This window comes from Sciurus carolinensis, chromosome 7 (assembly GCF_902686445.1).
Source record: "Sciurus carolinensis chromosome 7, mSciCar1.2, whole genome shotgun sequence".
Classification (NCBI taxonomy): Eukaryota; Metazoa; Chordata; class Mammalia; order Rodentia; family Sciuridae; genus Sciurus; species Sciurus carolinensis.
The window spans coordinates 84393644-84415930 of record NC_062219.1 but is presented as its reverse complement, the minus strand read 5'-3'; the positions used below and the strand labels follow the sequence as shown (position 1 = coordinate 84415930).

General features: G+C 34.6%; 1 pseudogene; it reads left to right on the top strand.

Annotated features, from left to right (window-relative positions):
• Positions 1-95: 95 nt before the first annotated feature.
• Positions 96-1111, top strand: LOC124989261 (MAP/microtubule affinity-regulating kinase 3-like; annotated as a pseudogene).
• Positions 1112-22287: the final 21176 nt, after the last annotated feature.

Below are 22287 nucleotides of genomic sequence, written 5' to 3'. Positions count from 1 at the left end.
AGGAGTTCAGTTCTTTTGCTCTTTAATCATCAAAACACATTGAAGATATTCAATGATAGAGAACCTTGTGCATACCATGCATACCTCACATAGAGATGTCTGGGCGACAAGAAGTCACTTCCTGCACTGGGAGCTCTGGAGTGTGGTGTAGAAATGCCATAGCTTCTGGTGCCAATGATCAATCTCACATCAGAAACTACAGACTGTTGAAAACCATCAGCAAGGGGAACTTTGCAAAAGTGATATTGGCATGACACATCCTTATAAGGCAGAGAGGTTGCAATAAAAAATAATTGACAAAATCTAGTAAGTCTATCAAAGCTCTTCAGAGAAGTAAGAATAATGAAGATTTTAAATCATCCAGACTTAGTGAAGTTGCTTAAAGTCATTGAAACTGAAAAACAAAGTAAAACAAGAAAACACTCTACTTAATCGTGGAGTAGACAAGTGGAGGTGATGTATTTGACTATTTGGTTGCACATGGAAGAATGATGGAAAATGCAGGAGGAACTAAATTTAGACTGATCTTATCTGCAGTATAGTATTGCCACCAAAAGCAGATCTTTCACAGAACTCAAGGCTGCAAATCTGTTGTTAGATGCAGATAGAACATTAAAATAGCAGATTTTGGTTTTAGCAATGAGTTTACTTTTGTCAGTAAACTAGACACCTTTGTGGGTAGTCCTCCATATGCAGCCCCAGAGCTTTTCTAGGGCAAGAAGTACAATGGGCAGGAAGTCAATGTGTGGAGTCTGGGCATTATCCTGTACACGCTAGTCAGTGGGTCACTTCCCTTGGAGGGCAAAATCTGAAGGACCTTAGAGAGAGTGCTATGAGGAAAAAACAGAACCCCTTTCTACATGTCCACAGATTGGAAACCTGCTCAAACGCTTCCTGGTGCTGAACCCAATTAAGCTAGGCAGCCTAGAGCAAATCATGGAGGACAGGTGGATCAATGCAGGGCACAAGGAAGATGAACTTAAAACCATTGTTGAACCAGAACTAGATAGATATCTCCAGTTCTAGAAGAAACCTTTCACTTAGTAAGGTGCAGCCAAGCAGTGACCTCAGCAACAGCACTGACTGCTCTGTTAACCACAGATCCCAATGACATGACGCGGGAAATTTGCAAAGTGCTGGACGCCAATAACTGTGACTATGAGCAGAGGGAGGGCTTTCTGCTCTTCTGTGTCCATGGAGATGGGTACACAGAGAATGTGATGCACTGGCAGATGGAAGTGTGTAAGCTGTTGAGACTGTCCCTGAACAGGATCCAGTTCAAGCGGATATCAGAGAAATCCATAGCTTTCCCAAAAATATTGCTTCCAAAATTGCTAATGAGCTAAAGCTGTAACCCAATCATTATGGTGTAAATTAAGCAGCAATTTAAAGTGGTTTCCTGAATACTGATGGATGTATTGAATAATATTTAGGCAATTTTCAGGAGCAATGACTAAATTATGGTTCTTGAACTGTCCCTTGACTGAAGCAATGTGTCTCTTGGGAATTCTGGATAGGAAGTCTTGGGTACTGGCTCATGGTCATTGTGCTACACCACAGAGTAGTATCCACCGGGTCCCAGCTTTTTTTAATCTCCTTGTGTGTCAGTCTTTTCTCATTCCCCATCGTCCCTTGTCTGGTTTCCTGAATTAATAACCTGCATTTCTGGTCAGTTGGCACCTGAACAGGGATATTACACTTTGTGGAGTGTGATGATCATGAGCCAGCACAGCATGTTTATTATATAAATCTTATCATCATAAGTGTTATTGTGAGAAACTTTCTTCAAAGCAAGCAAAACCAAGGTCATAAGTTTGAGCAGCCTGATTGGGATTAGCAACTTGTGCTCATAACTTTTTAGGCTTGAGCAGCCGGTATCTGAACCTCAAGGTCAAGAAGGGAATAGCTCAGTGGCTGGCACAGAACCTCCTTTTGAATAGGGCATCTTCATAGTAACTGGTCGGTCTCTTCCAGAGTCTTCCCACCAAGAGTTCCCAAGAAAGGCATTGCCTGTGTCACAGGGCAGTTCAAGAACCATAATTCAGGTGCTGTTCCCTACAGGACTTGATGTCTGCATCTTCTACGTTGGGACAGTAAAGTCTGAGGATAAGCACACCACACTGGGAGCAGAAGCTGGCCTTTTCTACAAATGCACTAAAGTCATGTGACCCTGAAAAAAAAAAAAAAGGAAAATACCCATTTGAGACATGCAAATTTCTAACAGCTCAGTGCTCCATAAGTGGCTTTCAGTTCAGAGGTAATCCATCTCTCCTAACAGGCTCTCCATTTAATGTAGTGTGAACTACCATGTAATGATTGCTACCCATGCAGATAAATGCTTTTATAATTAAATCTCTCTTGAATGGATTTCTTTATCTTTCCTAGGCAGTTTCCTGCTGTGTGTTTAAAGTTGTTGGAGTATTGTCATAGAAAAGTGAATTGTGTTCTGTGGTGGGGGAAATATAATTTTGTTAAATAAGTAGGCATTGAATTGTGTTTATTTATCAAATTGCATTACTTACAATGCCAGTTATAGCTTAGGAAAGATGATAACTTTTGTGAAATCTATGGAAAATATTATTATAAAATAGTTTGGTGAAAAATATAAAAATGTTTATAATGATTCTTTACAATCTGAGTACTCCACAGGATACATGACTTTTGGAGGTGGGAAATACTGACTCAGGAATTAGCCTGAGTTTAATTTCTCATAGTTCTGTTTACTATCAATATAACCTTGGGTTATTTACATTTGTGAGTCTGTAAAATTGGGCAAATAATAATATATGTGACGTAGAATTAGTTTGAGATTGAAATGTAAATTGCCTCATAGTTTCTGGTGCATTATAACTATTATCAGTTATGATTTCTTCATATTACTAAAATGTCTCTCAAGTTATATTGCCATCCTTTTTAGAAAATGAAAGATAATAAAAGAGAATACCAAAAGAGAAGGAAAAGGAGCAGACCTCAACAGAACAGCCTGCTTTATTAAGCAGGGAGGGGCACATTTTCAAGAGTGAAAATGGTAGATGGCTATAAGAAGGTCTGAGTTTTATAGGGTTTAGCAGGGCCAGGTTCTGGGAGGAGTTGGTCAGTTACTTTTGGCGGGCAGGGGATTTGGGCAGGTAAGGGAGACCATGCAGGTCTGATTCCTCAGTTTCCTTTTCCCCCAGAGGGATTGTAAGTTTCCACCTCCTTCAGAAAAACTGTGTGGATGTATACACTTTGAATTTAGCTACAAATTAGGGAGCATATATACATAGAAAGTACATTTTTATAAAATTATTTATATCAGATTTCCCATTCCACATATTATATTGATTTATTAAAAATTAAGTTATGTTAAATGTAGTATTTTAACTGTTAAATTCCACAAGATGATTATTTTTGAGTCAGTTTTTATGATTACATCTCAGTTCTCTTTTGGAAACTCCAACATAGATTTGTTAATTTTAGTAAAAAATATTTTTGAATATGTGTGAACCTAATAATTTTTTTACAAAAGACAGTTTTAGGACTGGAGATGTAGCTCAGTTGGTAGAGTGCTTGCCTAGTATTCACAAGACCCTAGATTCAATCCCCTGCACCACCAAAAAAATAAATGAATATCCATTCACCTGTTGAAGGGCATCTGGGTTGGTTCCACAATCTAGCTATTGTGAATTGAACTGCTATAAATATTGACGTGGCTGTGTCACTGTAGTATGCTAATTTTAAGTTCTTTGGGTATAAATCGAGGAGTGGGATAACTGGGTAAAAAGGTGGGTCCATTCCAAGTTTTCTGAGGATTCTTCACACTGCTTTCCAGAATGGTTGCACCAATTTGCAACTCTACCAGCAATGTATAAGTGTGCCTTTTTCCCCACATCCATGCCAACATTTTTTATCATTTGTGATGAATGGATAAGAAACTATGGTATATATACTCAATGGAATATTATTCAGTCCTAAAGAAGAATAATATTATGGCATTTGCAGGTAAATGGATGGAATTGGAGAATATCATGCTAAGTGAAATAAGCCAATCCCCAAACACCAAAAGCTGAATGTTTTCCCTGCTAAGTGGATGATGATATATTATGGGTATGGGGAGGTGGGGGTGAGAGAAGAATGGAGGAACTTTAGATTATGTAGAAGGAAATGAGAGGGAGGAGTGTTATGAAAAATGGTGGAATGAGACAGACACCATTACCCTGTATACATGTATGATTACACGAATGGTATGAATCTACATCATGTACAACCATAGAAACAAAATGATGTACCCCATTTATGTACAATGAATTAAAATGCAGTCTGTAAAAAATTTTTAAAAATTAAAAAATAAATGAATAAATAAAGAAAGTGTTAGTACAGAATTTATGACTGTGTTTTACAGTCATGAAAATATACATGGTTGTCATAGAAAATTATTAGTTAGCTAACAACTAACAACTCTAAGCCCGCAGAGTATTAGGACACATGGGCACAGCCTTGTCTGTAATTAAGTTATACTTTGTCTTGTATTCTTAAATGTCATTGTTGTTTTTCTCCTCCTTACTGGGAATGGTCATATTTCTAGAATTTCTACCATTAGAGTTCATGCCTGAAGATATTTAAACTGCAATTACTGCCTCAAATCATTTTGCTATTTTGTCGTGATGGTTGGAAAGTGAAAAAAGAGAGAGTCTTCATATTATCATACAGTTCCAAAGATTCTGGAAATTAAAAGTTAAGTGAATATAAGATATGGGATATGCTAATTAAAATGTTTGATGATAAGCATTGTCACAAACAGATGGAGGGATTTGTTTTACTTTCCAAGCAAGCACAAATACAAATGCATTAAAATATATTCATATTTTTGATAGATTTGGAAGGAATAGGGAGCTGATATTCTAGTGTGCGACCTGGTCCACTCCACTGTCCTGTTGGAAATGAAAAACTGGCTCCTTGTATTTTCATGCAAACTTGAAATGTAATTACAATTAAGTAGGCTGTGTGTTTGTTTTCTTTCCAGAGGGCATTTGTTCTCTGGTCTGAATCTGTTTTCTCTGTGTTAAAGAAAAATATGAGATGAGTTAAATTTAGTGCGGTTTACTTAAGCAAGGACAAATGTTGTAGCACTGTGCGGCATTTCAGTCTGAAGCTGAATGCCTCACCCCATCTCATGTGGTGTGCTGTATGTGTCTATAACTAGAGAAAGGGTGGCAATCTACAGAAGCAACCTGACAGGCTGTAGTCAGCAGTCTTATGTGGGGATAGTCCAACTAGATGGCAATCTGTGACAGTCAGAAGCTCAAGTGCTTGCACACTTGTAACTGAGACTCAGCTACCAGTTATAAGAACATTGTTTTATATTACTTTGCAGTTTCTTTACCTGATAAGTTAGGTTGCTGTTGCTAATGCATGGAGGCAGCTGTGAGCCAAATTTTGTCCCCCGAGTACAAAAATAGACTTAGACCAAACTTCACAATATCACCAACCCATATGGGCCAGATTCTCCAAACCTACAAAGAATAAAATGTCATTCAAACCAGCTCTCTGGGTGGTCTATAAACCTGTGGGCCCAAATCAGCTTATTTCTGTCCAGTAACTCACAATGGAACCACATAAAAAGACCTGGGTTAAGGGAAAGATTTGGAAAAGCATTTCACTATTAACTAACAAAGAAGGACTTGTGCCTTATTATATTAAAATTACTTAGGCAAGATGGAGATGATTAACACGTGTGCTAATGAAATACTCTTCATCTAGAGTTATATAGTTCCAAAAGTAATGCTTGCTGTCTACTGACACAAGTAAAAATCTGATGTTAGTACATATATAAGTGACTACTAATTGTCAGTGTCCTTACACTATAGTTCACATGTAACATGGCATTGGCTATAAATCTTACTATTTTAATGGATTTTTTGAGTTCTGTGATGCCTTGTGGAATTTTGAAAAGCATATTGGTTTTGACATTAGTTCAAAACTTAACTCTGTCTCTTATGAATGGAAGAGTACAACTTATTTCATTCTATGAGCTTTGGTTTTAATTTTTTTTCAAATGGAGTTATGAAAAGGTTAGTGTGAGTGTGTAGTTTTGATAACCATTCAGGCTGATTTTTTGTTACAGGTTTTATTTATCTGTTTAGGTTATTGTTCATTAATTAATTTTTATATCTGAAGCAAACTCTGTTGTTTTATTAGAATTCTTTTTAAAATATCTCTTTCCATATCAACTGGATTACTAGCAATAATAGAAATGCTATTCTGAAATATTTATGTGTCCTAAAATTAAAGTCATTTGCTTGAAAAAAATAAGTGACAGAAAGAAACGTAAGTACCAAAAACCTGAGTTTGAATTGTCTCCTTATAACTTAATAGGTGTGTAATTGCCTGGGTCACAGTTTCATCATTAGTAGATTAAAAATTATAACAAAACAACATGCTTTGTCTCATGTAATGAGAATCAAATCAGAAATTTTAAAATGTTTCTTAAACTGAAAAAACAATATGCAAATTCAGTCTATCCTCTTTATTCAGCTGTTTTTCAAGTAATGGTTTTATTTTTGTGGAGTGACTGAATATCAGGTTCTTTAAACCTTCTTGACATATTTTTTCTTAGTCTCACATTGGTTCTTTCAAAATGGCTGGCTGCAGTTAGGAGGGCAGCTGTTGCCTAGCAACAGCAGTTCCTGAATGACCTCTTTAGCAATATAGCTTTTGGACACAGGTATGCACTACTAAACTACTGTTCACATTCACCAAACAAATCTGTAACTTCTGTAGCTAATCATGTAAGAATTTGATGACCAGACTAAGGACCATACATGGGTTAAAAACTTTAAGAATATTTTTTTAGAAATTAGGTTTTACTTATTTGTTGTGTACTAATTTTTATTTTTGAACTGACATCCCCTTTGTTTATGCTGCTCATCACCAAGAGCTAATGTCCTTGTATTTCACAGACATCTACTACAGTCTGTGTTTTTTATATACCTGGCAAGGATCCAGCCTTACTAAATTCACACTTGTAATGATAGCAGTAGCCAAAGCATAGGGTTTTATTTAAACTAGCAAATAATTACCCTGCATAATAGACCTATAAACAGACTCTTTATTAATATATTTGTTAATGGTTGTTTGCAGTTTATGGAAATGATCAAATTGGCTTTTGCCCTAACATAAGCCTCTAGTTTTATTAAATGTCAAAGTGAATAGCTGTGTTCACGTGTGTAAGTATCAGTTGGTTAGTCAGAGAGAGTCCTTGCATTAATTGGGGGGAGTTTTTAATACATGCTGTTCTTAGGTTCTACTAAAGCACGTTTTTCTCAAAGTATCTATGTAAATCACTGAGAGTGTACAGGCATTTGGAGTAATCAGATATCTCGCAGTAATCAGCCTGAAAATAGTTCTAACAGTTCGCATTAGAGCTAATTAGTTTGTGACTATGTTAATTGCTGTAGGACTAGCTAATTGTTGCTTTGGGATTATTTCTTGTTCTTTTCCAGTCTTTGAGGCAATCATAATATCCATTTGTAGAGCCTGATGTAATAATGGAGATAAATGACACCTCGAGTTTTGGCATTTGCACTTTAACATCTTATTCTATGGCATTAGCAAGATGAATGGTTCCTTGAGACCTAAAATTCAGGATATTAACTTTAGATTCCAAAAAGAGATACCAGTTAAAAACTAAATTCATCTGAAGTTTCTTTCTCTTTTCTCAAACCATCATATGACATTTTAAAAAATGAAATCTTATTTATCATGTGTAAAGTCTTGTTTTCCACATAGCACTTGAGGCAAGTGTGTGCAAATTATTTTTCCTGTCACCTACTGTGGTATTTCCAGGTGCTTCTTCAGAAACAAAATGGTTGTGAGGAGCAGAGATTTGAGGGGGGAAGGATTGGGAATGGTGTTTCATAACTTGTAAATTCTTAATACTGTTTGTCACAAAGTAAAATTTTGCAACATAGCTATCTCCCTAAGGCATGCACATCTCTCTCCAGTCAACAATGCCAAGTATGTTTTCTCTAGAAACTTCAGTAGAAAACAATATGCTACTCAACTAATCCAATGAAAATGTTTTTTTTTTAGAGAAATAAACAAGATGTATAAAATTCAATTTATAGTCATAATCATTTAAAAGGATGTTATTCCACTGTAAATAGAGAAACACAAGCAAAAAATAGTTACTTAGTTATAGCCCACAGATTGGCAAAAGCGTAAAATTCTAACAATATCAGGTGTTGAGATTTTCTGGAAAACAACTGCTCTTCGACAGATGAAATGTATGCAGTAATTTTAGAGGCTATAAACTGAAGATGTACATACTGTGACCGGTAATATCATTGCTGGGTATCTGCAAAAGATATTAGACATCTGCCTAATAGAGATGGGAACATAAATGAATTGGAAACAAATTAAATGCTCACCAAAAGGAAAACGTAAAATGTGGCACAGTTATATAAAATAACAACCACTTGCAAAATTCAGGAGAAATAATAAGCTGCAAGATCAGAGTTTCACAGAACTTAGAGGTAATAGATGAAGTGATAACTATATAAAATGAGGGTACTATGTTTAAAGAATAAAAGACAGAATTGAAAGTATGGTTAGGAAATGAGAGTCTGCCAAAGTTTATGGAAAAATGTTTTTTTTTTTTTTTAAAGTATCTAATAGAGTTTCTAGAACTCAAAAGAGTACATAGCAATTGAAACAAACCAGAGGTAAAGATGTAATTAACAGACTGGAAGATAGGGCAGAGAAAATTATTCAGAATGAAGCTATGAGAGACAAAGATATGGAAAGAATTAGAGCATTTAAGATGATAGTGAAACTAAAAGGGTTCCATCAGAAGATACTAAGGGAAGAATACTGGTATTATGTGAAATAATAGGCACTTTTACCTAGAACTTGTTAAGGTCTTAAGTCTGTAGATTCAGAAAGTCTTGCATTTCTCAAGCAAGATAATTAAAGAAGAATCCACACTTAGACAAACCATAGCAAAACTGAAAAACCCAGAAGAAAGAGGGAGGCTCTTAAAGTCAGAGAAAAAAACTGAATGCTTAGAAACTGTTAACATTTCAACCCCAATAGAAGCTGAAAGATAATGATAATAACACATGAGAGAGGATATTCAGCCCATAAATGTAATTTCAGAAAGATTACGTTTCAACAGTGACATTGGAATAAAGGTGTTGTCAGACAACAGGTATTTTTTGTTATCAATAGACTCTCATAAAGAAACTTTTGTACTCTATAACTTCAGGGAGAAGAAAAATGACCACAGGTGCAGAATACAAAAGGAAAAGGTCAACAAATAAAAAGGAAAAATTTTGAGTAAACTAAATAAGAACTATTTGTATAAAAATAATAAACATCTAACTTGGGGAGTTAAAAATCAAGCTACTCCTGAAATCCTAGAAAATAGCATAGAAGTTAGGAGGGCAGGGATGTTGGTTAAAATATTCTAAGTCGCTTATATATTTTTTTCCAGAAGACAAAGCTACTAATTATCCTTGAACTTTATTCAGATTTAAATATGTTTGTGAAAATATCTTTGGTAATAATTAAAAGAAAATAGAGGACTGGGGATACAGCTCAGTTGGTAGAATGCCTCGGCAAGCACAAGGTCCTGGGTTCAATCCCCAGCACTGTAAAAACAAAACAAAACAAAACAAAACAAAACAAACAAACAAAAAAAACCAACAAAAAAGAAAATAGAAAAACAAATTGTGAAAAAGCAAAAACAAATCCAAACAAGGCAAGAAAATTGACAGAAGATTAAAGAAAAAATATAGACTAAGAGAAAATACAAACTTAATGACAGAAATGATACAAATGCATAAGTAATAAAGATTCTTGTAAATGGTCTCAATTCTCCTATAAAAAACATTGATTGTCAAAAAATCCATTTAAGCTGTATTGTATAAAAGACATAGCTGAAATATAAGCACATGAAGGCAGGCTGAACATGAACGGATGAAAAAAATGTATATAAGGTATAAATCAAATAAGATAGCTCTTAGAATAATACTCAAAGAAGATTTTTTCTTTTTAAAAAATTTATTTATTTTTGTGTACATTTTTAAAATTTGTTCTTTTTAGATATACATTACAGTAAAGTGTATTTTGACGTACATCATGGAGTATAACTTATTCTAATTAGGATCCCATTCTTGTGGTTGTACATGATGTAGAGTTTCACTGGTGGTGTATTCGTTCATGAACATGGGAAAGTTATATCCTGTTCCTTCCACTGTCTTTCTTATTCCCTTCCCTGTGTTCACCTTTGTCTAATCCACTGAACTTCTATTCCCCCTCTGCTCTACTTGTTGTATGTTAGCATCCTCATATCAGAGAGAACATTCAGCCTTTGGCGCTTTGGGTTGCGTGTTCATCACAGGAATCCTGAGGTAGCTAATCGTTCAAGGTCTATGAACAGCATTGATTTCAATTTGACAAATCTTCCTGTCAGGATGAGTCCTGCTACAGCCACAGCACTTCCTGTAATGCAATTTTCCTTTAGTCAGATGTGTTTAGTGTAGGTGAAATTTACTGCCTAAAGAAAAAGAAAAAAAAAAAAAGGGTCAGTGTCAATATAATATATATCCTGATGGTTAATCAAACACAGAATTAGGAAAAATTTTCACAACTATTTCTCAGTGGAAATCTGATTACTTTTAAAAAATATCAATAGATTTTGATTAAGCTATAGTTATTCATGCTCATATATGATATGGTTGCTAATTTAGTCAACTTATTCCTATCTGCAGTGAACCAACTGTACATTTATATGAGACATGTTTTACCCTGAGGGACACTTGGACACATCAGTAGACCCTTACCTAAGGTATATATTGCTCCTGGCAAGAATCTGTGGGTGAGAGTTGACCATTTATCAAAATCTAAATACCCGACATTTAGTTTTGCTGCAATAATCTCAGGGTCTTCATTTTAAGACAAGCTAGAAATGAAATAATCCCAGAGGATTTAAGCAGTCAAGTCCTAGGGCACACTACTTGCTGTCAACTATTCTCCCTGAATAGAAGATACATTGTACTTCTCCAATTTTGTATATTAAATTCAGGGAAGTATGATATGAATTATGTTTTGCTATCTAATCTAAAATCTTCTACTTTAATATATCATAAATTTAATCATTTTCTTTAGAATATATCTATTAATAGCTTTTCACTCAGAGAATGAATTTGTTTATGTAGATCGATGTTCTGGTTATAGTATCACCTTTGGATCAGTTACCTATACACTTTATATTATGGGTACAAGAATGAAGGGAGGTGAACGAACACACAGGATTTGATGACCAAATCAGACTCACAGTAAGTAGAGATTATTGCCCAGTCACCCACTTTACTGATAAGTTTAAGATTACAGGCAATCAAAAGAATCAGAGGAAGCAGTGAAGGACTATGACACCTGGGTGATTTCACATCTTCCAGTATCAGCTATATTGTGTCCTAGAGAAATAGATGATGTTTCAAATGGGGTTTCAGGTCACCTCTCATAACGGGGAGTGTTTAGAATATATAGTGTTCATATTTTCTACCCCAAAGAGTACAAAGGCTTATATGTCATTCTTCAGGAAGCCATGACTCATGAATTCATACATTGGTGTACCATAAAGTATTCTTTTCTATTACTTTTTGTATACAGCATTAGGATTCATTTTGACATAATTATAAAAGCATGAAGTATAATTTACTGTTATCAAGTTTCCAGTAGTTCCCTTTCTCACCCCTTCTCTCTTTCCCCCTTTCCCTTCCCTCTGTTCTACTGATCTTTCTACTATTTATTTACAGTGTTTCAAAAATTAGTACCTTGTGGAAATACAACATGGTGAGATTCACTGTAATATATTCATATATGTTCATAGGAAAGTTAGCTCAGATTCATTGACCCCTATTCTTCCTTTATCCTGTCCTTCCTCATTCCCCCTCAATCTACTTCCTCTAATCCACTGACCTTTCTTCTATTTTGATGGAATTCCCTCACTCCTTTTTCCCTCTTTTTCTCCCCCACCCCTTTATTTTGGATTAGTTTTGGATTAGTTTCTATGTATCAGAGCACATTGACCTTTTGACTTTCTGGGTCTGGCTTGTTTCATTAGCAAGATAGTGTCCAGTTCCATCTATTTATCGGCAAGGGCTTTAATTTTATTCTTCTTTACAACTGATAATACCATTGTGTATATATACCCCATTTTCTTTATCCGTTCACCTGTTGAAGGGCACCTAGTTTTGTTTCATAGCTTGGCTATTGTGAATTGTGCTGCTATAAACACTGATGTGGCTGTGTCACCATAGTATGCTGATTTTAGAACTTTTGGATATTTACTAAGGAGTGGGATAACCTGGGTCAAATGGTGGTTCCATTCCTAGTTTTTTGAGGAATCTCCATGTCCCACCAACATCGTATGAGCGTACCCATAGCCTCACGAACACTTATTATTTGTATTCTTACTAATTGCCATTCGGACTGGAGTGAGATGGTATCTCAATGTGGTTGTGAATCTCATTTCCCTAACTGCTAGAGATGTTGAACATTTTTCATATATTTGTTGGCTATTTGTATTTCTTTTTTTGAAAAGTGTCTGTTTAGTTCTTTTGCCCATTTATTAATTATTTTTTTATTTTGGTATTTTTAAAATTTCTTATTTATTCTGGATATTAATGCCCTATCTTATTAATACTCCTCAATGATCAGCACAGATTTTTTCCCCCCTCAGGATTGCTTTGGCTATTCTGGGTCTCTTGCTTTTCCAGGTGAATTTTAGAACTGCTTTTTCTAGTTCTGTGAAGAATGTTATTGGCATTGTGATGAGATTGCATTGAATCTATATAATAGTTTTTGATAGGACCATAAAAAATGCCAAGGCAGAGACAAGGACATTCTGTTAAAAGTATTCTATAGATAAAGATTTTGTTCCCAGTCAATATCATCAGTTTACATACCATGAGAGCCAGATATAAAATTATTTTAAAGTTGATTAGACCACAATTACCTTACTTTCCCCTTCCCTGATAATACTGCCTCCTGATCCTCGTAAATGACAGGAGAAATTCATCACAAGCCAGGGCGAAATGGGAGTGGCTTCTTCCATTATTTTACTTAATAACCTACTGTAGGACTTTGACTTCCCAGTCCTGTAACTTTGAATTTTGCTGATTTGAAGGTTTTTATTCCCAAGGGAAAAAAATGCCTCCCCCAGGCATATAAAACAGTCCTACTAATTTTGGAAATTTTGACTGATACCTGAGTACTTTTGGGAGTTACAGTGTTGGCTGAGGTGTTTGGCCCAAGTTATCAAGGGAACATCATGTAGTTGCTACTCAATGACCAGGAAGCACTCTGTCTGGAACCCAGGGAAACTGTTATGGGAGAAGTATCTATTATAAATGTCAATAGAAAACCATAGTAATCCAAAATTGAGAAGGACCACTGAGATTTTAAACCTTCAGGAATGAGCAGGTAAAGAATTCCAACCCATTAAAGTTCTGGTTAACTAAACAGAGAATGTGAAATGGTTTGTGGAAGAAGAAAGTATGTACATATCAATTATAACTGTGTGGCTAGTAACAGAATAAAACAAAGCTGTCAATCAGAAATGAATGGAATCATGGTTGAGATGTTGTAGTTCCTCTTTGGGGAAAGTAACCTAAACTAGAGTATCTTTACTTCTGGGAAGGATAGTTATATGTTATTATAAAGTATAAAGTCATTACTGCTACATGGGTGAAGATACTGAGTAGCCAGAGGGATAGACTGTCAATTGTTAGTTATTCTCTCTCAGCTCCAAATTCACCCTTCAATACTTTGCTTTGTGATGCTAGGTCTGGAACTTTGTGAAACATATTTCTGCTTTGTCAAAGTGCTTCCTATTAGGTTTTGCCTATGAGAGCAATAAAGGGAGTCTGGAAAATTATGCTGAACTATGTTATTTGGGTTAGCGCTTTCTAATGTGCTTTAGGCATCTGGTTTAAAATGGCTATCTAGGAATTCCCTCAAATCTTCATCTAAGTAAAAATAAGAAAAAGATAGATCATCATATTTCCATATTTAAAATTCACAATGTATTGCCCTATTGTTGGAATCTGAGAGAAATTGTTTTTAACTAATTTCAAGATTGGTGAAATAAGAACAAGGGCAATTGGTGGCTCAGTCATAGTCTGCAGCCACGGGAGGACTCCACCCCACTGGTTTGTAGAATGAGGACCTTTGGTTCTTTTTCCCATGAACTCTAATAATTAGTGTTGTAGAGAATAAGTTTGATGTTGATTCTACTCATGATCTTTTACAAATTGCCTGTTTTATCCTTCCTTAAAGCATTTGAACTTCTTTAATATTTAATATTTTGAAATTTTATGATTTATCTGGAGGTCTTAATTTTCCTTATTCTATTTACAAGTCACAAAATGGGCATTTCTTATCTAAACTCATGTACAACTTCAGTTTTATTGTATTCTTGTCCATTATTCTTTAGAAAATTCTCTTTTGTTTTCTTGTTTTGTTGTTCTTATTAGTTGGATATTGAACTCCTCAGTTGGTCTTGTTCCCTGAATTGTCACTGTTGGATCCACATTTTTTATAATTAATTTTTTTTCATTTGCCATGTCAGTTATCTTCAATGTGTATTGTTTCTTACATATGTACTTGGAATTAAAAACAATATTTGTAGAGATACTGACTGGTATCTATCTTCTGCAGGCTTTCCCAGGAATGAGAACAAATCTCAAATTTCAGAATGTGGGCATGTACTAAAGCGAAAATGGTTAGGGCAATTTATTTCCTTTCTTTGAAGATAAACACATTTTTGGTCGTTTTAAAATTCTGTTACTTTTCTTTTCATTGCTAAAGGGATAGAAAGTTGCCTGCCAGTCATTCTATATGCTGGAGTGGAAAGTTCCATTGTTTTATACTCATTATTCAAGAATTCTACTTCTCCTAACCACATTCTTTCACACTGCTTCCTCAAACTATTTTTTTCCAGGGTCTAGCCTGTTACATCCTTTTCTGTATGCCCAGTTTCAGTAGGTGGATTTCAATACCAGATATCAAGCACCATTCATCTATATGCTCTCTAACAGAAATTTGAAGTCATATTATCTATCATTTTCTCCATAGTAAATGCCAGTATTTCAGTTCATATCCAAATAATGTCTTTTCTTTCCTAATACAACCCATGGTGCCACAAGCTTCTACCTCTCCCTGCCAGCTGAAACTTCTCTTTGCCTCCGGAGATTTCCACCTAATTAGCAAGTGCAAATATGTCACTATGATATTTAAAAACTTATCTCATCTTATCATCAACTATACAATTAAATGTGAGACTCTAATTTAGTCAAGTCCTTAAAAATCTATTACCAACATAATTCTTGAGTATTCTTTAAATAGTTAACTTCACTTATTTGACTATATTTTTTCTGTCTTTTCCAGATCATTTTCCTATGAGGAAAGAGTCATGTTTCATTTACCTGTGTATCTTGGTGCCAACACAAGTTTTGGCACAAAATATTATTTCAATAATCTATTCAAGGTACTTCTTGAAAACCCATACCACGTGTCAAGTTTTCCTAAATTCTGGATATACAGGCTTAAAGAAGACATATGGAATTATTAGTCTTATGAAAATTTCCCATTTTTGTCACCTTCTACCCTGCTATGTCCTGACATTTGTGCTTTTTACTATTTTCATACAACATGAAGAATATTCATAATTCCATGCTTTCTACATTCCATGATAGTGGTTAGAATTTATAATAATTAATTGACATCTGGTGAGTTTGGGAGGGCCTTAAACAACCTAACTTCAAAATTCTCTCCATATTCTGCTTTCACAGATTGGGTTCCCTAGCTAATAAGCCCTAGTTCTACATTGTGCACAACCATAGAAATGAAAAGATGTACCTCATTTGTGTACAATGAATCAAAATGCAGTCTGTAAAACTAAAAAATAATTAAAAACTAAAATAAAAAGAGACAGGGCATAGCTAAGGCTTATCTCTGAGTAGTGTGTTTCACTTCCCTGACAGCTGTGGAATTATTTGAATAAGCCAATTACATTCTCCCACAGGAACCAGGGGTTGGGGGTAGCCCACCATCTTAAAGCCACAATGCGTGTCTTCACAGTCCCCAGTTGCTCACTCTGATCCCAAGTGGTGAGGGTCCTCTTCCTCCCTCTGTGAGTTCATGTTACTAGGTTCAGCTTTTGATCTCATCTGTCCAGTGCTGCATGCATGCGTGAAGTCATCTCTATTAACATACAACCTTCTTTGAACACTTCTTCACCAATGGGGTGAATGGGAAATGACTAAAATGATTCCTCTGCTAGAAAATTTATACCTTTCCTTCCACACATTTGACAAGGTAAAGGACTTCCTAACCTAAAGTGTGTAAATTTGTGAAGATTTCTGAACTTTTCAATACGAGTTACTAAATTTTCTTCATTCTTGCTCACTTTAATTCAATTTTCTTGTGCCATGACATAATTTTTGCTTATGTGTATCGGCTCCTTTCATATAGTAAGTATCTCAAAGGGGATATTTTTGTTTCCCCAGTAACTAATAAAATTCACAATATTTAAGTATTTGTTCAGAATTATTTGTCAGAAAAATTAGTGTATTTGAATGTCTTTTTTAAAAAAACTGTGACTTACCCAGCCATTTATAACCATTGCACTGGGTCAATCTTCCATGGTACTTGCGATTTTAGTAAAACTTAGCAATCTAAAACTGCAAGTCATGGCAGGGAAAAGTCAGTTTAATTTCTTAAATAGTTGGTGCACAAAAGAAAATAAGCATGTAATAATATGATTGACTTGGAATGTCTTATGTACAATTGAGTACAATTTTAAAGATTTCTTTTTTTATGACAGAATGTTGACATAACTAAATAGAAAAATAATTCTAAAAGATTGACTAGGAAACAACATGTTCTAAAAATGTATCTCATGGAAGCAACTAGTTTCTGAAAGGTATAGTTAGATTTAGGCAACATAATTATATTGAAATTGCTGAGAAACTATTTGAAGTCAAAAGAGTGGCAATCTCTTCTCCATTCAGATTGTTTCATTAAGTGGAAATTATAGGAAGCCATTGAAACTTTCCATTATTATTTCTTAACTTTTTAAAAATCCCTAATGGATAATGGAAGAGAGAATAAACCAAGTGGCATATTGTTAAATTCTTGCCCTAAATGTTCTGAGATGAAGTCTTGGAATTAATGTTCTATAGATTTCTATATACATCAGTAAGTAATGCAATTTACCAAAAGAAAATTGTGGTCTTTGTTTGAGTCATGGGTTGCCTATTTCCTTCTATATGAGCAAGAGAAGGAAAAATGGGAATAGAAATATGGATAAATGGAAGGGAAAGGAAGAGACAATGAGTGATTGATTAACAGAAGTACAATGTTTCTCTGGCTTTCAGCAAGACAATTACAACATACTGCAGCATACATAATTTTAAATACTGGCAAGAGATAAAACATTTTGTTGACATTATACACAAGAAACATTCTTAGATGAAAGCTTATATTAGGGAATAACATTTCATATTGATATGTCAATTCACAGCCTATATCTATGAGCAATGTCTAATTGCATTAAATAACTATTGCTATGAAATACACTGGAAAGTTATGACCTAAAACTGCAACCATTTATTTAGCTAATGATTTTGTGTGGTAATATGGGCTGGGCCTAGCTGGGCAGTTTTTCTACTTAGTTTGGCTCCTTCATACCTCTCTAGGTGATCAGCTTTGCTCATCTTGACTGAATTTTTTCTAGAACCTTTTTTAGGACACGTAGGATGAAACTTTTATTCACACAGTCTCTTATTGCCCAGCAGATTAGCCCAAGTTTATTCACATGGTGGCTGAGCAGACAACCAATACAGAAGGAAGCCTATAAGGCTTCTGAAAAGTCTTATCCTGGAAGGGATACACTGTCACTTGTACTGCATTATATTTGCCCAAATAAGCCACGAAGTCATCTCAGACACGAGGGAGAAAGTCACATTGCAAAAGTGGTAGCTATAGAAAGGAATCAAGAACATGGTCCTTATTGCACACTGTCATGCAAATATATGAAAAGGGAGATTATTGAGAACAAATTTCTGGGAACGATGCTGATGAGATAAAATATTTTTAAATCAGAAATTCTTTCAGAAGTTTTCTGGTAAAATTTGATTAGTATTTATTTTATATTTCTATTTCTACTATTTTTTCTTGAAAATATTGATGAAATGAAAATAGTAGATCTTGATGAAAATATAAATACACTAATTAGGAAGGGAATACACATTAAACTGTCAGTACTAGGTATACAAGTTCATGGTCTTGAATTGATGCTATTTTAGCTATATATAAATTCTCCAGTTATTAATGTCTATGTAATTTATAGGTTATAGCATTTGAATATAAAGCATTTAATGATAAGTTTGGCATTTTATTAATATTATTTAAAAATAATATTTCAAAGTTTGGATTAGTAACATTAAAAGACATAAAAACAGTTTTTTAGGTATGTTTGTTATTAGAGAATAAAATTAATAGGTTCACTTCATTATCCATAAGGGATAATGTTTTGTTTTAAAATTGTCATGACATAGCAAAAAATGAAATAAAGACTGATTAAGTTCTATAACACTTCCTACTACATAGTGAATGATCAGCATCAGTCAAGGTTGTTAATAAAACATAAACAAGGTAAAATTTCTGCAATGTGTTCTAGGTTACCATTCTCAGCTTTATATAAGATAAAGATTGATTTTAGGATCAGAAAACTGAGAAATCCATGCAAAACATTCTGTAACATTCTAATTGTTGATTACCTTAAAAAGCAAAGACTCCAAAGTTATTATCCAATTCAGGCTTTTCATATCCATAGGAAATTACTATGAATACTTGTTTTTAATAACCTATATTTCTATATTGCAGACTAAATAAACCAAAGCTAAAATGAATTAACACTAGAGTTATATATCTTTTTCTTTTTTTTGGAGAGTGAGGGACTTCTACATGATTTACTGAATGCTAGTAAAGATACTAGTATGACATTTTATATAAAATGGTCACTATACTCTTCCATGAAAAATAATAGAAGATAGAACAATGCAATTGCTTTTATCGGACCTAAGTTTTAGTGTGTGCCATTGCTGAAAATTGTTTGACTTGAGCACTGAATGACAAATCTGCAACAAAAAAGGAGACACAATTTAGTTTAAGCTTTAGATTCAGTGAAATATAGAAAGTTGAATAGGTTTTCCTTATTTCAATATAAATCTAAAAAAATTTTAGATAATAGCTGAGTTGAATTGTAGTGCATTCCCTTGTCCCTTCCCCCCCAAATTAACTAACTGTCTACTATTTGGTCATTGGCACAATCAACCACATCAACTCTGGCCTATTGTTTTTGGAGACTGACAGGGAACTTTGCATTTAATTGAGGTTTCAACCACAGCTATGAGTCTAGCACTTAGTAGCACTGACTTTTTCTCTCATGGATTTAATAGAAAACATTTGAATTAATTTCAAAACCTGCCAATGTTAATGTCTCAATATGAATGAAATATTCTGGTAAGTCAATTTCTGTTCCAAGTCCACACATTTCATTTCGTTGTTCAATTAAGTAAAACTGAATAAAGGATTTCTCCTTAAAAATCAATAAAAAGCCTCTTCAGCTATTTTGGTGCACAGAAAGTTAAATTATTACATTATTTCCAAAATGTGTTCCAAGCTTAACTACTTTATCTAAGACAGAATTAGAATATTTTGACTTGGTCTATTATTGACATACTACCTCATAGGTAGCATGGGAATTTCCTATTCAGAACCACCATTTCACATTGTATTACAAACAATGATGGGCAAAGCACTATGTTAAATTGTTCAAACTAAGACAAACAATCTCTTTCCATTAAATTTGACATAATATCTTTCCATTAAATTTGCAATTGAATGCAAAAACTGGATTTTTTAAAAAATAATTTTTTAAGTTCCCAAAATTTATGTAAATCCCATGCAAAGTTAAGGTTAAAATAATAAGTAGTAAGTCTAATGAGGGGTAAAGGGCATTTTGTTTCTAATTCAAAAACTAAATTGCAATATTCTTATATTTTATATAGTATTTTATTTTTATTTATTTGATACTGGGGCTTGATTCCAGGGATGCTTAACAACTGAGTCACATCTCCAACCTTTTTTGTTTTGTTTTGTTTTGTTTTTTTGAGGCAGTGTCCTGCTAAGTTGTTGAGGTTCTCACTAAGTTGCTGAGGCTGGCCTCTAATTTATAATCCCCTGCCTCAGCCTCCCATTGTTACCTGGCTTATATTTTATATAGTATTTTAAGTAACTAAGTTTCAAAGAAGTTATCATGCCAGTACAGGTTCATCCTTAGAGATGTGTACCTATACCCTGTAGCTATGCAAGTTAAGATAATATTGCTTTGAGACTTGACTGATAACATTGATCACATGAAGCAGTCAGTCATGAAATGGGCACTAAATGATTTGCCCTTTTGAGGGTTTCAGCTGACTAGTTCAGGCATTTGATATAATTTCATCCTTGTCAGCTACAGTATAATAGAAGCTGCTTTAAAGTAACATATTTTAAAAATACAGAAATTTTTAAAATGCCACAATTTTAATGTTCACCTTACTCCCTGAGCAAATATTCTTGTACTCCAAATGATATCTAGCATTTTTTCCAATTGAAGACAGGGTTTCTTGAGGAAAAATGAATAAATGAAAATGAAATTTAATATTCCTTTGATTTAAAAGTTATCCTTAGAGGGTGGGCAATGACTGTCCTTCACTTACAGTACTTAGACTTGTCTAGCTAGGCCATGGTCTGATGAACTGGGGGCAGGAATCCTCATCTAAGATTATGGCTGATGATGAATAAATCAGACAGGGTTCATTGGTCTCAAAAAACAGAACAAATCCAGGCTAAATCTAGCCCCAAAATTTTATTTTAAGACTGATGAACCAGGCCTAATGGACAGCATTTCTTGGGTGCTTAATAGGTAAAATGTGCTATTCTCAGTATGTGGATTATTTCATTTAAAATTCACCATAACCCTATGAGGTATAGTATTATTGTTCTTGTTTTACAGATAAAGAAGTAGGGAATATAGAAAATTAAACTGCCCAAGGTTACACAGCCAGTGCAGTGTAGTCCCCAGGATGGGAGTCAGGGCCACTCTGGGTGACTACACACTCAACTGTCCTGCCTGCAAAGGACAGCTGGACTAAGCACACACCAGCCATTTTAAAGTGCTTGAAGTTCTTTGTTCTAGAGTCAAAACCTCGTGAATGATACCCATTAACTTAGTTGGCTCTTAGCTAATGGGCACTAAGGACTTTAAAAGGATTCCTACATAATACACAATAGCAGAATTAAGAAAAGGAATGAATGTCAGGTATTTTAGTTCATCTGGGTTTCTGTAACATAAATCTATAGCCTGGGTATCTTGTAAACAACGAAATTTTATTTATCACAGTTCTGGTAGTTGTGAAACCCAAGATCAAGGCAGATTTGATGTTTGGTGAGAACCTAATTTTGTTTAGGTGACACCTCCTTGTTGTCTTCACATGGTGGAAGTGATTAAGCTCCCTTGGTCCTCTTTTATAATGGCGCTAATCAAATATATGAGGGCTTTTCCCTTTATCCTAATCTTCTTCAAAAGGTCCCATCAGGCTGGGTGTGGTGGTATATGCCTGTAATAGCAGTTACTCTGGAGGCTGAAGCAGGAGATCATAATTCAAAGCCAGCATCTGTAACTTAAGGAGGCCCTGACTCAAAATAAAAAATAAAAAGGGGTGGGGATGTGGCTCAGTGGTTAAGTTGGGCTCAATCCCCAGTGCCAAAAAACAAAACAAAACAAAACAAACAAAATGCCCCACCATCTAATAACCATCACAGTGGGAATTGGGATTTCCATATATGAATTTTGGGAGGATAATAACGTTCAGACCAAAACAGAGTGATCTTCTAAAAATCAAATTGCTTCTACACTGAAAGACTAATAATATTAAAAATCAAATCTCATCTCCTACAAAAGGGAGAGGAACCAAAGGAACCAAAATGGGAATAAAACTAAGATTTTTAGAATTAGGTGAGAGGAAAAGAGTAGTTTTCTAAAGAAATAGCTGTGAGAGCCTGTTTTTATATTGTATACATTTAACAAAGATAATTAGAAGGTAACTAAAGAGATACTGCAAACTAGAACAGCACAGAGTTACCATCCAGCTAATTGAAGCATATAACCAACTATGAACAATATGCAAGTTT